This window comes from Eretmochelys imbricata, chromosome 1 (genome assembly GCF_965152235.1).
Source record: "Eretmochelys imbricata isolate rEreImb1 chromosome 1, rEreImb1.hap1, whole genome shotgun sequence".
NCBI classification, from domain to species: domain Eukaryota; kingdom Metazoa; phylum Chordata; order Testudines; family Cheloniidae; genus Eretmochelys; species Eretmochelys imbricata.
Genome location: NC_135572.1, coordinates 60328672 through 60344377, shown reverse-complemented (window position 1 = coordinate 60344377; position 15706 = coordinate 60328672).

Below are 15706 nucleotides of genomic sequence, written 5' to 3'. Positions count from 1 at the left end.
CTAAATATGAGCCAACAGGGTAACATTGTTGCAAAAAAAGCAAACATCATTCTGGGATGTATTAGCAGGAGTGTTATAAGCAAGACATGAGAAGTAATTCTTCCGCTCTACTCTGCCCTGATTAGGCCTGAACTGGAGTATTGTGTCCAGTTCTGGGTGCCACATTTCAGGAAAGATGTAGACATATTGGAGCAAAAGATGACCTATGAGGGAATATTGAAAAAATGGAGTTTGTTTAATCTGGAGCTGAGAAGACTGAAGGGGGACATAACAGTTTTCAAGTACATAAAAGGTTGTTACAAGGAGGAGGGAGAAAAATTGTTGTTCTTAACCTCTGAGGATAGGAGAAGAAGCAGTGGGCTTAAACTGCTACAAGTGCAGTTTAGGCTGGACATTAGGAAAAACCTCCTAACTGTCAGGATGTTAAGTACTGAAATAAATTTCCTGGGGAGGTTGTGGAATCTCCATTGTTGGTGATTTTTAAGAGCAGGCTAGACAAACACCTCTCAGGGATGGTCTAGATCAGTGGTGGGCAACCTGCGGCCTGTGGGCCACACACGGCCTGTCAGGGTAATCTGCTGGCAAGCCACGAGACAGTTTGTTTACATTGACCATCTGCAGGCACGGCCGCCCGCAGCTCACAATTTCCGCAGTTCACCATTCCCACTACTGGTCTAGATAATACTTAGTTCCGCCATGAGTTCAGGGACTGGACTAGATGACCTCTCAAGGTCCCATCCAGTCCTATGATTCTGTGAATTAACTTGGGGCCAGATTCTGCCATCTTTACTCATGTTAAGTAGTACCTTACTCTGTAAACAGTTCAACGAAATCAAGGGGAATGTTTGCAGAACATGGTGCTACTCAATGCAATGGTAGCGGAATCTGACCATAAATGAATTTGTTTATTTTGTCCCAAACTATTTCTGCAGCCTCTAAATGTTATCAATATCTGTAGAAAATCAATGCATTTAAAGTTGACAAGAAGACCAATGTGGTAATCTAATAAAAGGTATCACAGTTATTATGTTCACTACCTTTTTTTAGGAGCCAATAGCCCTAGAGATATTGTTCTGATAAATGTAATGATTATTCTCGTCCATTCTTCATACAGCGACCATGCACATATTTTACATTTTTGAAATGGATGAAGACTTGCTACCCCAGTCTGCTGAACTTCATAATAGAAAGTCCCACTGAATGTGGGTGTATGATATCAGATCCAATATGTAATCTCAATCTGGAATACTCTTTAATGAAGCAAGAAAGTGTTTCAATTTCCTGGGGTGATTTCTGATCTCTTTATTCAGAATTTAAACTTTGGAAATTAATCTCAGTCATGTGTTATTGCCACAGGGTTTTCCACTAATTCTTGGCACCTTGATGACATTTCTGTTTATTCTTCTCTATAGAAACACATAATTTCAATCTGTGCTAGATAAAATTCACAGGGTAAGCGGACAACAGATGTGCCAAGTCACCTAAGGCACATTGCACAGATAGTGAGGGCAGCAGTTGGCATATATGCGAGTATAACATTTCCTAAATGTACTTTCTAGGGACTGCTTGTATGCAAAATTAATATATTCTCAAGACACTGCCTCTATGATTAGAATCTATCACTAGAATTGCTTAACATTGCAGAATCATAATTTAGTGGTTTTGTGGCTCTGTTTTGTAGTAATTATTTAGCAGCTTCATATTTTTATAATAAAAATGTAATGTAAATAAGGATTATTTTCCTCAGGGAACACTTAAAAGTTTTCTCACTAATATAATACCTGCTATACTGTAAATATGCTTACATCTCAGAGGAATAAACAATATTGCCAATGTTGTTTGATATTAGTTAATCGAAGCAGAAGAGGCTGTTGGAATTTCCCAGGCTCAGTATTAAATGCTTATGTAGTGTCATATAGGCCCTGATCTGATGCAACATTTAAATATGTTTTGTTGGAATGGGACCATAGAAATCACAGACACCAGGGAATAGAAAGATATTAGGCTATCAAATTCACACAATTCCCCTTGTCCCTGGCAGTGCAAAGGAGGAGGAGTAGCTCACAATTATTCTCTCTCATATATTTTTCCAGTATTTTGTCCAGGCCAGTTTTAAATTATTCAGGTACTAGATCCCACCATGTCCCTTGGGAGATTATTCCTCAGTTTAATAAACTTCACTATTGGAGCATTTTTTCTGATATTCACTTTATTATTTTTTTAATTTCATGTTCTAGCAACTATATTGCAATGATACAATAATGAACACCAGCCAGAAATTAATAAGGATTAATCATGGGTACGTTTGCAATGCACAGGGCTCTGTTTTCTCTAGCACTTAGTAACAGCGGTGGGAATTTTGAAAATTTCCATATGGCAGTCAAGTAAATGTGTTGATATACTGATGGGTGAAAGCAAAAGTAACCCAATGGGTTCAGCTAGCAGATTCCAGTGAGAAGAGGTCACTAGAAAGTCTGCTTTTTCTTTCTTGCAGTTGTCTATTGATTCATCCACAGGGTTCCGTTGTCCTAGCATTAGCTCAAGCATGTAATGAAGAGACTTCTAATAAACTGAAAACTTCCATTCCTGGTGAGGTTTCTGCAAGTTGTTTTTGCTGTGCTTTAGCCAAGATTTCTTAATTTCTCCCTACCCCCATCATATTTTAAGTGGTTTCGGTCATGTCAGATTCACTGAAAAGATTCTCCAGTGTAATTACAATATTTTTTATAAAAGTACAGAATCGTTTTTATTTTCTATAAATGACCAGTCATAATGAATTGGTTGAGGACTGCTTCTTAAGTTGTAGGTAGAGATGGACCTGAATCAAAGCCCAAATTGGGGCACTCCTAAATGATGAGAGTTTGAAGCTAGAACTTTGCAACTGGCTCTTCTCTGTGTAATAGTTCTGTGATGGCATGTACAAACCCCACACTGGGCCTGAAGGGGGTGGGTGCAGGTAATATTGGGTGCAGGTAGCCCTGCCCCTCCAGACCTGCAGAACATATTCCAACTGGAGGGGAAGCTGAAAAGGGAGCAACCCAGTTCAATCAGAAGGAAGACAATCTTAGCCTGGACAAGGGTGCTGAGAAAGCCAAGTAGGACTGAGCCCAGTTGGGGGGGATGAAGATTAGGTTGTCTTTTCTTTTTCTTTTGTTGCCTTATATTGGACTAGGTGCTGTGGGGACGCGACAGATGGCAGGAAGTGACCCAGGCAGAGTACCTCTGAGGGCACGCCAGGGTGCTGGACACTGTTGAGTCTCATAGGGCCCTGGGTTGGAGCCCAGTTGAGTAGAAGGGCCAACGTTCCTTGGCCAACTGTCCCTGCTGCAGGAAGGGCATAACTCACATTCCAGTCTCACTCCCCCCAGCTAAGCAAAGGGCAAGGACACTGCAACCTGGGGTGAAGCTAAACCCATCCTTGGGTGAGGGACTGTACTGAAAGGCCTTCCCGCTGAGGGGAGATACTGGGTGTGCTACCCACTAGACCACCTGGCCCTCCAAGGGCTCTATTACAAGGTCAAACAACTGCCCTTCAGATTCAAATGTCCCCAAACTTTGGGAAAGTTCCTGTCTGGATTACAACTTTTCAGTTCTGGTCCACCTCTGTAATAATAGGACAGAGGGTCTACTAGAGCTGTAATAAAGGACTGTGAAACTCAGGAAATGCTGTTCTGGATCAGACCCATGGTCCATCTGGTCCAGTATCCAGTCTCTGACAATGATGAGTAACAGATGCTTCAGAGGAACGTGAAAACAATGCTGAAGAGGACAGCTGTGGAAAATTTCTTTCTAACTTTCACTACTTAGAGGTTCGCTGATGCCCTGGATTTTGAGGGTTTATATTTCTACCAAACTGTGTGTATTTTAAAACTAATACCTATGTAGGTTCTTGCTACCCACCTAAATCTTCAATGTTCAATCTTTTATCAAAGCCTCCTAATAATAATTTTCTGTATAAAAGCATCTTTCACCTTGAGTGATCTCAAAGAACTTTTTAGACTTCCTAGAGAGGGATCATTCACCCACCACTGAAATGCAGCCATCTCTGGAGTGGATTGCACGTAGCCAGTAACACTTGGTGTCTGTGTGTGTTTTTTCTCTTTAGGATGGAAAGTTACAAAGGTTGAAATTGCAAAGAGGTTAAGAAAGCAGAATGTAATTGCCAAGCTAACACTTGGCTAGGACAGTGAGGATAACAACTCTACTGTTGACAAGTCCCACTGGAATCCTATATTACAAGTGTTTCAGGCATCTGTCTGTAGTACATCTCATTCAATAGATTCTGGGCCAAATGCTCTGCTGGTGTAAATGGATACAGCTCCACTGAGTTCTGTTCACTTGCCCTAGCGGAGATTTTGGCTTGCATCTTCAGCAGCAGAGGGACTCTCCTCCCTGTATAATGCTGCCCTACTGGTTCAGCACTGGCTTAGAAAGAAGCATGCCTTTCACAGCACACCTCTTCCTACAGTCCGTAGGTTTTCTTGGTAGGACTTCCGTGCAAGTACAGGAGTAGGCTGAGTTCTGCTCAATTTGAGATCAGATGAGAACACAGCCCAAAGTACCGTGGCTCAGTTCAATATTGTGGGTACTGATAAGTTGCAAAACCTCCCAGACTTCACTTCGGTGGGTTATTATGAACCTTGACTGAAAAGTGATCCTAATGAAGCAGTAGCAGTAAAGTAAAACAGATATCCCAGGATTCCTACACACACATCTAATAAGGAATCTTTATTTCCCCACATGACCTCATGCAAGAGATCCCTGACCCTGCTCTCCTTCTCGCAGCAGCTTGGTAGGGTTATGTCTGCAGAAACCTTTGGGCAGAGCATGGGAATCTGGAGAGAATCCTCATTTTAACTCCACCAGCATGGATAGTTGGAGAGCCTGTTGACTTCCTTTCACCACTGAACATCAGTTGGGGTAATAGGGGCCAATGTACATGGAAGTAAAGGGCTTCTATGCCTTGTTCCATCACTGATTGGGAAATCAAATTCAGGATTTGGCCCACAATATTTCATACAAACTCTCTGAAACTCTGAATGTTCAGACAGACTGCCAGTGTAAGACCAGTTCTCTTCTATACCCCTCTCTTTTCTAAGTGTCAAATCTCCCCATGGGCTTCAGAACAATCAACCAATTCACAGGAAATTCAACTCGGCTGCGAAAACTTGTTATGGCGTGTTACACATGACTCAAAATTTGGGGTAGCCTTCATTATAATGAGCACTCCTTTGTAATTAAAACAAGCCTAAACTTGCCTTATGCCACTACAAAAATGAAAGCTAATCCAGCTCAGCGAGGGATTATTTAATTCTCATTCCCTACCCCACCACCAAAGTACAGGCACACAATTTTAAAACCAACGTATCTGTTTCCTTGGCTTGGAATCAGACTTTTCATGCATGCTGAACACGATGAGGTGCCAGAGCAGCTAAACACTCATGTCCCTACGTGTTAAGATGGCACGATGCCTAGACCATTTGTATCAGCCAGGTTGAAGCTCAATTACAGTTTGGAAGAACGTCCGAATCACCTTTTAGTTTCCTGAGTCAGAAACCCCAAACCGAAAACACGTTTCCTTGTTGAAGCACTGAGGAACTTGTGGGGACAGGTCAGTGGTAAATTGCTCTCACTTCAGGGGAGCACACGCTGACAATGGGAGTGGGTCATGGGGACTAGAAATGAGCAGTCTTTAATTTTAAAAACTCCCAACCCCCTAAAGTCAAGTGGCTCAGCTGTATCTGAGCCTCACTGAGGCATGGTCAGGGACATTTGAGGAACGAACTGTGGCGGGAAACATCCCTGTGCAGAAATTCTAAATAGAAAAGCCAGGATTGATGTTGGGTTCTGGGCTACCCTGCACTAGAGGTGTCCGTGGCAGATGCAAAAGGCATGTGTTTGTTTTATTTGACGGTGGGAAGGGTTATTGAGGAAGGGCTGAGAGAGGGGAAGCTTAATGGCCCGCAAGCATCCAGCTGAGCTGAGGGCAGACTTTCCACCCGTGTAAATTGTTCGCATCAGCTTGTAAAGGACCTTCGGCTTCCAGCAGCAGGGGCACAGTGTGGGGTTGTCTCTTTGACTCACGTACAGAACAAAGGATAAACAGACAGAATATTTTTTTAAAGCCCTGTTGACAAATATTTTTTTTTTCTGCTAAAAGATATCTCGACAAGGCCCAGAGAGCTGTGTGCGCACAGACTGTACAGAAACACAATAAAATAAAGGAATACTATGGGTAAAATTCCCCGCGAGCAGAGGCCCAGCACCAAGCTTAGGTACCACAGAATTCCCACCTAAACCCTTAAAAAAGGGTTTAAATGGAACTTAAGTGGTGCAAATTCCCCTTGCTGACTCTTACAGGGGTCACCTTATATATTAAGTTGTTTTATTTTTTATAATTTTAGTACAGGCTGCTATATTCACAGCCCTTCTCTCACACATCTGATCTATGGTACCATTAATAAGGATGAAGAAGAGAACACAAGTTGTACCAAAACCCTTCCTTCTGTTAGACCTGCTCTGCTCCCATTGAAGTTGCTGGTAACAGTCCTGTTGACTTTAGCAGGAATAGGATCACATCTGTAATGGTATACTGGCCCATTAAGGCCAGAGGGTGAATTTTTGGGGGCCAGGCTACCAGTTGCAGGAATTCTGATACAGTGATCCAGGGAATGACAGAGGCAGATGCTGAGAGAGAAGAAGTGATCATGGTGTAACAATTGGTGTCTGGGAAAATACCAAGGCCTGGGACCAGGAGCCTTGTTGGATACGTCTATATAACAGGCAGGATCCTGTGGCAGAGAGTCTAAGAGCCTGGGTCTACAGACTTGGGCTTGTTGGGTTCATGCTATGGTGCTAACAATGGCTGTTTAGACGTTTGGGCTTGGGCTGGCTACTGGACTCTGAGACTAACTGTTGTGGGACTCTGCTTACTGTGTAGATGTACCTGTAGTGTACGGCAGAGCAGGGGAGGTTCTGAGGAGGGCAGCATATAACCAGTCTCTTCTCTCTGAACAGAGAGGAGATTGGTAAGAAGAGGCTTGTTGGCTCACCTTTCCCAGAGCAAAGAGAATGAGACTGAATTGTTCTGACTTTGCCTCCAAAGCATAGTTGTGTATTAGGAAATCAGCAATCCAGCAGAGATCCCTGCAGAGAAAAGGATGTTTTTGGTGTAAAGGGTTTTGTTTCAAGTGTTGTTTATTTGAGTGGCTTTGCAAAAAGTCTGAGTGGAAACTTCCAAGGCTGGCTGGGTGAAGCCTGCTCAGGGTTCAGCCTGCTAAAGGGTCCATGAAGTACAATTAGGTGGTTCAGTTTTCTACAACCATTGATAGAGATCATGATCTACCTTTATAGCTTCCTCCTCTTTCCATGTAATAAGAATGTCCTGCATTTGTGGTATTGGAGTGGAGTGCTCAGGGTCAAGAGTTAATTCCATTTGCTGTGGCACATTTTCAAAATCTAAATTGAATTCCCATCATCATGAGTGGTCTGATTCACAACAAGGAGATTCTGGAGAAGACAAGAACTTGATTAGAATTGATTAGAGAATTGATAAAGAGAAGTCATTGGTCATGCTGAGATTTAAGTAGTGTTATACTATTTTATGTTTATGCCTGATGTATTTTATAGTATCTGTCCATTTAACTTAAATCATTCTGCCAGTGTTCACAGCGGTGTGTGCAGACTTTCTGGTTCCAAATCCTTACATTTTTATTCCCAAAATAACAATTTCTTCTACTATTAAGAATCTGATCGGCAGATATTCTCTGCAGCCACCAGCACTAAGTAGAAGTTTAGTATTCATTGAAATGTTACCCTGGGAATACTGTGTGTTTGCAATTGCTATAATATACACAGGGCTTCCCTGGAGTACCCTTGATGCAAGGATCAGTGTGATGGGGTTTACAGAACCCTCAATAAGACTAAAGGAGTCATTCAGCAGTACTGGGCAAAGACCACCTTGGCCTGGCGCAGCTGCAGAGCATGATCCAAATGGATGACATGCTTCAAATAGACCTTTGGCAAACAAACAGGGATAGAGTGAAGGAGAGGCTGTCTGCAGGAATGAAGCAGGCCAGTTAGTACCTTCTGGGACAGAAGGAAGGGGCTGGACTGTGGGTAAAGCCTGACTAGGTGTCCAGGGGCCTGACCCTTCTTTCTCTCTGCTCCTTCCTAAAAGGGGAAATCACTGAACATGGAGGAGAGAGCTGGGGAGCCCCTACTAACTATCTGAATTGTTGAGATTGCTTGAGCAGCAGTCGGGAGGAAAACAGAGTGCTGTCACCATGCCCCAAACTGAAGAGGAGCCAAGGGGAGGCTGGAAGTGGCCCAAGGGCAAGGGGAGAGGGAGAGGCCGGTCTTGAGTATCAGCTAGAGGGGACTGAAATTCTCCTCACCTCTTCCACCTTGGGCCCTGGGCTGAGACCCACTGGAAAGAGAGGGCCTGGGTCCCCCAGCCTTCTCTTTGCCCCCTTGTCCAGCCGAAGGAACCTGGTTAAGGACAGACTGTAACTTGGTTGCCAGGTTCACAGATTGCCTGACAAGGCCCCTACAGGACTTTGCAGTCTGTTGAGCCATGGCCAGCCCACTAGGTCTGCTGGCCCCTAAGGGTACATCTACACACCGGGGTCAGCTGGCCTGGGCTCTTGGGGCTCAGGCTGTAAAACTGCTGTGTAGATAGCTGGACTCGGGCTGGAGTCCATGTTCTGGGACCCTGTGTGGTGGGAGGTCCCAGAGCCTTGGCCCCAGCCTGAGCCCAAACATCTACACCGCAATTTTTAGCCCCACAGCCTGAGCTCCATGCGCATGTCAGGTGGCCTGGGCCAGTTGTGACTGTGCCATGGATCTTTTATTCCAGTGTCGATGTACCCTAAGTGAACCCTGCCACAATCAGCCTGCCACATGTTATGGTTCTGCATAAATTTCCATTACTATCAGGACTGGCAACAAGCTCTCTCCTTCCTGTTGAAAATCCCCACAGGCTGGCTTCTCTGGATATTTGCATCACCATTACTTTAGTGATTGCAGAAATGATAAAATACTGCTTTACTGGCTGGTAAATGAAGCATTGCAATTCAATGAAGCTCTACAACTCTGACATCTTATGGGACACTGCACTCTGGCAAGGCAGTTTACTGACCCCAACCTAAATTTCCTGGACTTTTGGAACAATTAATGGAACTGCCGCCTTAAAATAGCCAATATGTCAGACACTGTGGGCCCTGATCCAAAACTCATTGAAGTTGTTAGAAATCCTTCCACTGACTTCAATAGGCCTTGAACCAGAATCTTAATGAATAACCCAAACTTAAACCTTCCCCATAACTAACCCCAGAGTGTCACCTTGTGCACGTATTTCCCCTCTTTCTTCCCCTGTTCCTCTTTTTCTTGCTTCTTGTATACGTATAACACACTTGCATCAGTTATACATTGTTAATATGACCTAGTAGGTAAAAAATATAAAAGCTCTTCAGCACTCCTTAGACTTTGCCTCTTTATATACCCTGGGTGGGATGATCAGGGGAAAAAAACAGAGAAGAACTAGTTGTCAATGGCTCCTAGTTTCCCAGTGAAAATTACCAGAAGCCCCGCTCATTAAATGTGAGGAAGAAGACACCAGTGAATCACCACTCTAACCTACAGTAGTGGCTATAGCTACAAACATGTGGAATTGGACACAAAATCAAAACGAGTTTCAAATAAACAGCACCTCGATTAAGGTGGAAACAAGCCATCAGAAATATATACACCTTTCTACCACCCCATCACAAATAAATACACCTCCCTGCCACCCTCTCTGTCCCTTTGAACCTAATTCTGCTTCTCTTGACCTGGCAGGGAGTCTTGGCACTGAATTCAGTGGCCGTGTGCAGTCCCTTTTGGGTGTGGTTATATTGTTCAGCTATACTTCTGGGTTGCTGTTTTTTTAAAAGAATGTTTGTAATGTATAAGAGAAATTTCTCAAACATAGGCTCTGATTCTGTAATGAGATCTGTGCGAGCAGACCCTTTTGGCCCATGCAAAACCTTGTTGAATTGAAAGCCACTTGGCCCCTCCACTCCTTTGTCTTAGAAAGCAATAGATACGTTACAAGAAAAAAGCCTTAAAAACAAGGCAGTGGGTTGTACAGCAGAAAGCAGGGAGAAAGCATATGGCCAAAGCTCATGGACAGTCTCTACTAAGCTTATTTTGAATATTTTCCATTAATGGACAAAAGACAGGCACGCATGAGCTTGATTCTTCTCTCACTTACACTGATGTAATGCCATTAACTTCAGAGGAGTTACTCCTGACTTATCCTGATGTAAGTGAAGGGGAAAATCAGGACCTTGGTGATTATAGCCTTTCTTTATGTATAAATACAGGAATGCTCCCATGTGATAAATAGGAAATTAATGATACAGTGAAATGGTAAGCAGGTTTTATCACATCATTTGGGGATGACTATATAATTCATGAGTGGTGATTAATGCCCCTACCAGTGACATTAATGGGAATTCTATGTGGTGAGATCAGACTATTGGAGTTTAAGCTTCGCTATGCTGGTCAGATAGGAGAAATTTGCACTTACGGGATGTATTTCCAGCTTAATGCATGCATGTATTTCCTACCTATGATAATGGGAATTGTAGGAAACATTTGTAGATTTATCTCTCCTGGAGAGAGGGTGAACAATGTAGACAATTGGGCCAGATCCTCTGCTATAAATTGGCACAGATTCATTTTATTATTTATTATTTGTATGGTTGCAGCCCCCAGGAGTTCCAGTCCTGGACCAGAACCCCGCTGTGCAAGGTGCTTTACAGACACAGAATGAAAAGACATTCCCTGCCCCAAAGAACTGATTATTTAAATAGATGACAAGAGACAATGCATGAATACTGACAGACCAATGGGGTGCATGAGGAAACAATGAGATCCATTGTGTCACTAGAGCTATGCTGACTTATATTAGCTGAGTATCTGCCCTTACTTTCTTATGAACAACAAATGCATTATATAATGCTGATGTCCTTACTTGAGTAAGGACTTCAAAGTTTGGCCCAAGGGTCTGTGGCCCAAAAAATCAGTTTCCAGGCTGCTGCATGTATTTGAAGGGAAGAATAAATAATTAGTATGGATTATTATTTAGAAAAGATACCATAAGTGACACATTGCGAGGTGTTGTCTGGCAATAAAATTATGAAATTAGGGGGAACAGACAGCCCCTGGCCAAAAGCACCAGTGTGTTTAACTTCACGTTATGCCAACAAACAATTAGTTAAAATGAATTGAATGTAAATAATACAAAATATTTTGCGTTCATGCTGAATCTGACAGTTAAAATATCTATAATTGGAGTAGGGCTCCCTGGGGAAACCATTAGAAAACCACTCTTCTTTATTATACAGCATTTTTGAGCATTTGCTTTACATTTTAAAAGCATCCAATGAGTAATGTGAAAGCCTCTGATCATTCCTCCTACATTAGTAATAAAGGAGTCATGAAAGATGTTTGCTCTCAGGTCCCTATTTGGAGACAGAGCAGCAGCTGATATCCTTTGTGTGTTCTGTTCCTAACATTAAAAATAAACTCTGTGATGGGCCCTTGTGGTGCTGCAGGACTGCCTGGTTACTATAGTGATTCCATTCTGCCATACACCTATAATTATTTTGTCAATGGCATTCTAAAATGCATTTAATTGTTTACCGACAAGCCTTCTGTTGACAAAATGAATTTTGTCAAAAATTAAGAGAACCATTAGAGATTCCTGTTGCATGTATGTCAGACAAACTATTGAGAGAGGAAAGGTGGGTGAGGTAATATATTTTACTGGACCAACTCCTGTTGGTGGAAGGGACAAACTTTTAAGCTTCACAGAGCAATTCCTCAGGTCTGGAGAAAGAAACTAGTGGCCAAGCTAAATACAAGGTGGGACAGACTGTCAAGCATAAGGGGTTCACACATGTTGTAAGAAACCCCTTAAATGTAATGGGCAATTAACCCCTCTGCAGTAGTAGAGCAGTGGAGGGTTGGTAGGCAGCAGGGTGTGTTACAAGTTGTTGTAAAGGTCATAAAATAATCATCTGTGTTTAGTCCATATTCTTTTAGTGTCCACCAGAGTCATGAATCTAAGTTCCTAGGCTCATCTTTTGAATGTGTTGTGCAGGTTTCCTCTGAGAATGATACCATACTGAGAACTTGACCTTGTATTTAGCTTGGACGTTCTAGTTTCCTTCTCCAGACCTGAGTGAGATCACTGGGAAGCATGAAAGCTTGTCGCTACCACCAACAGAAGTTAGTCCAATAAAAGATATGGCCTTATCCACCCAGGGCTGGATTACCCAACAGGCAGACTAAGCACGTACTTAGGTCACCAGCAAAGCAGGGGGCACCAAAAAAAAAGAGATTTTTTTTTGGAAAAAATTTGATATTTGATATTTCAAAAAAAGCATTGAAGTAGTCCTCATGGGAAAAATCAGAACCTTGTTAGATTTCCTTACACTCCACTACACACTCATCCCCCAGTTTTCTGTTCTCTTTTTATTACCTATCCCCACCTAAACCTGTAGAGGGAAGAAAATTTGCTATAAATTAATTAAAGCACCTGAAACCCATTAGAGCACCTGAAGCCAGTCACATGATAAAAACCCCCTGCTTCAATCAGACAAGAGGAGGAGTTGAAGCAGAGTGGATTGGTGTTGGAGCAGAGAGCAGTTTGGAGGAGTTGAAGCAGAGTGGATTGCCATTGGAGCAGAGAGCAGTTTGGAGGAGTTGAAGCAGAGTGGATTGGCATTGGAGCAAAGAGCAGTTTGGAGGAGTTGAAACAGAGTGGATTGGTGTTGGAGCAGAGAGCAGTTTGGAGGGAAGCAGAGGAGAGTTTGGAGAAGTGCTGTGGTGGGCTAAGAAGACCAAGACCCAAGGTAAAGGGACACCTGGTTTGTGCAGAAGGAGGGCAGGAAGCCCCACAAGCTGAAGGGCAGGAGATGGAAGTAGCCCCTGGGCTGGGACCCGGAGTAGAGGGCGGGCCTGGGTCCCTCCCTCTCCACTCCCCTCCTGTAGGACACTAGTGGGGCAGTTAATACCCCAGTTCAGACGCAAGAAACAATGCCCTGAACCCCACCCAAGAAGAGAAAGCGAGAGACCCAACATAGTAGTGCCGGCAATTTGCCACAATATATACATAAAAATAGTGTACATTGTGTAATTTGTTTTTCTTTTTAAGTTCAGATAACTGAGCTAAGGGGCAGGATGAAACGTAACCAACTGAGTGGAGCACAGAAACGTAAACTGGAGGAAGAAAAGAAACAAAAAACTAGTGAAATTTTCCAAAATCTTCCAAAGCTGACCTCATTTTTCAAAGCGAATCCATCAGAAGCAACATCTTCTCTCAGTAGCACAGACATCATTCCAAAACCTGTAGGTGTTTCAGAGACTGACTCTTCTTCTATTGGTGAAACAAACACCATTCCAGAACATGTGGATGTGTCAGAGACTGTAAGTGATTATCCTACTCTTGGTGGTAAAACAGAGATTGTTCTAGAAGGTGTGGATGTGTCAGAGACTGAACTTGCTCATGCTGTAAATAATAGGAGAAAAGATCCTGGTATGTGGGTTGATTTCAGTACTGATGATGTAGCTTACTGGATAGATCGTGGACCAAATGACTGTCAACACCACACTGGGCCATTTGAGAAATCACGTCGGACTTTTACCAATGGCAAACAAACGAGATATTATCCACAAAACATATTTTTCGGCATGAAAGCGAATGGTGAGAAGTACACCTGAGAATGGCTACTGTATTCACAGTACTGTTTTGTTTGCAAACTTTTTGCATATAAACCTTCAACATCCCAGTTTGCTGCAGATGTATTTAGTGCCTGGCGGAATACTGTTTTAATTGAACAACATGAAAATAGCACTACTCACAGAGATTCAATGTTGACATATTTAAATCGAAGACAGGGCTTTGGATTGACACAAAAATTGGAAGAACAAATTAAAGGGGAGAGTGAATACTGGCAACATGTCTTGCAGGGTGCTATAGCTGTTATTCAAACATTAGCTGAACGTGGTCTGCTTTTCCGGGGATCAAATGACACATTTGGATCATTGCAGAATGTAAATTTCTTGGGATTGTTGGAGCTTGTGGCTCAGTTTGACCCATTTTTAGCAGGCCATAACTCAAAATATGGGAATGCTGGCAAAGGTAACCCATCATACTTATCCAAGACAATATGTGATGAACTCATTGGTCTAACGAGTGACAAAGTTCGTTCAGCTATTGTGGATGAAATAAGTACTGCTGTGTACTTCAGTTTATCTGTCGACTCTACACCTGATCTTTCACATATTGATCAATTGTGTATTGTAATAAGATATGTGTCTCCCACAGATGCAAAACCAGTTGAACGATTTATAACATTCCTCAATTTGAAAAGCCACACTCGTGAAGAAATGGCAGATCAAGTACTGCATTATCTGTGCCAAGTGTGCAAAATAGATTTCTCAAAGTGCAGAGGTCAATCTTATGACAACACTGCCAACATGTCAGGGCGTTATCAAGGAATGCAGAAGAAGCTTTTAGAACAGAACAAATATGCCATATTCATACCATGTGCTGCACACTCTCTCAATCTTGTCGGCCGCAGTGCTGTTGATTGTTGTCCGGTGGCAGTAAGTTTTTTCTCAACAGTCCAGTTACTTTATACATTTCTCTCTGCCTCAACACACCGATGGGCAGTTCTTAAAACATATTTGGGCAATGATCGTGTTTTGAAATCTCTTTCTAATACTCTCTGGGAGGCACATGCAGTGGCAACAAGTGCAATTCTAGAGTCCTACTCAAAGATTGTGGATGCATTAGAAAGTATAGCTGAAGACCAATCATAAAAGGGAGACACTATACGAGAGGCAGAAAACATTGCAAACAAGATGCAAGAACTAGAGTTTGTATTCATGGTGACCATGTGGAATGAAATTTTACAACACTTTTACCACACAAGTCAAGCTCTCCAAGAAAAAGAATTGGATTTGAAAACGTGTGCAGACCTCTGTCAATCATTAGCAGACCACTTACACCCTTTGAGGAATGATTTCAAAAGATTTGAAGACATATCAAAAGATATCTTGCCTGATACTAACTACAGAGAAGCCCAGTCCTACAAGTGAATCAGGAAAAACAAGCAAATGATAGCAGTGCAATAGAAACAGCATTGAATCCTAGAGACAAATTTTGCATATCTACTTACTACACTATAATTGATAATCTTGAAGCTCATGAAGAGAAGAGGTGAAGTGTACAAAGAAGTATCAAGTAGATTTTCTTTTCTAAACGATATGGACTTATCTGACGAACAATATTCACAAGGTTCCCAAAAGCTAGTTGACTCAGACCCTGTTGACTTGAACATGAATCTCTGTGGAGCAGTACGGCAGTTCCACTGTTATATGCGCGCAAAGTTTAATGAAACAGGAAAAAGAAAATTCAGTCACATTAATCTTCATGACACAATACTGAAAGACGGAATACAATGTGTATTTCCAAATGTAGAGATCGTGCTACTTATTTTTCTAACATTGATGATTGCTAACTGCTCCGCAGAATGCTCTTTTTCGCAGCTGAAAAGAATAAAACCCTCAGAGAACAACAATGTGTTGGGACAGACTTGATTCACTTTTCCTATTGTGTATGGAAGCGGACATACTTCGTCGAGTCAGTTTC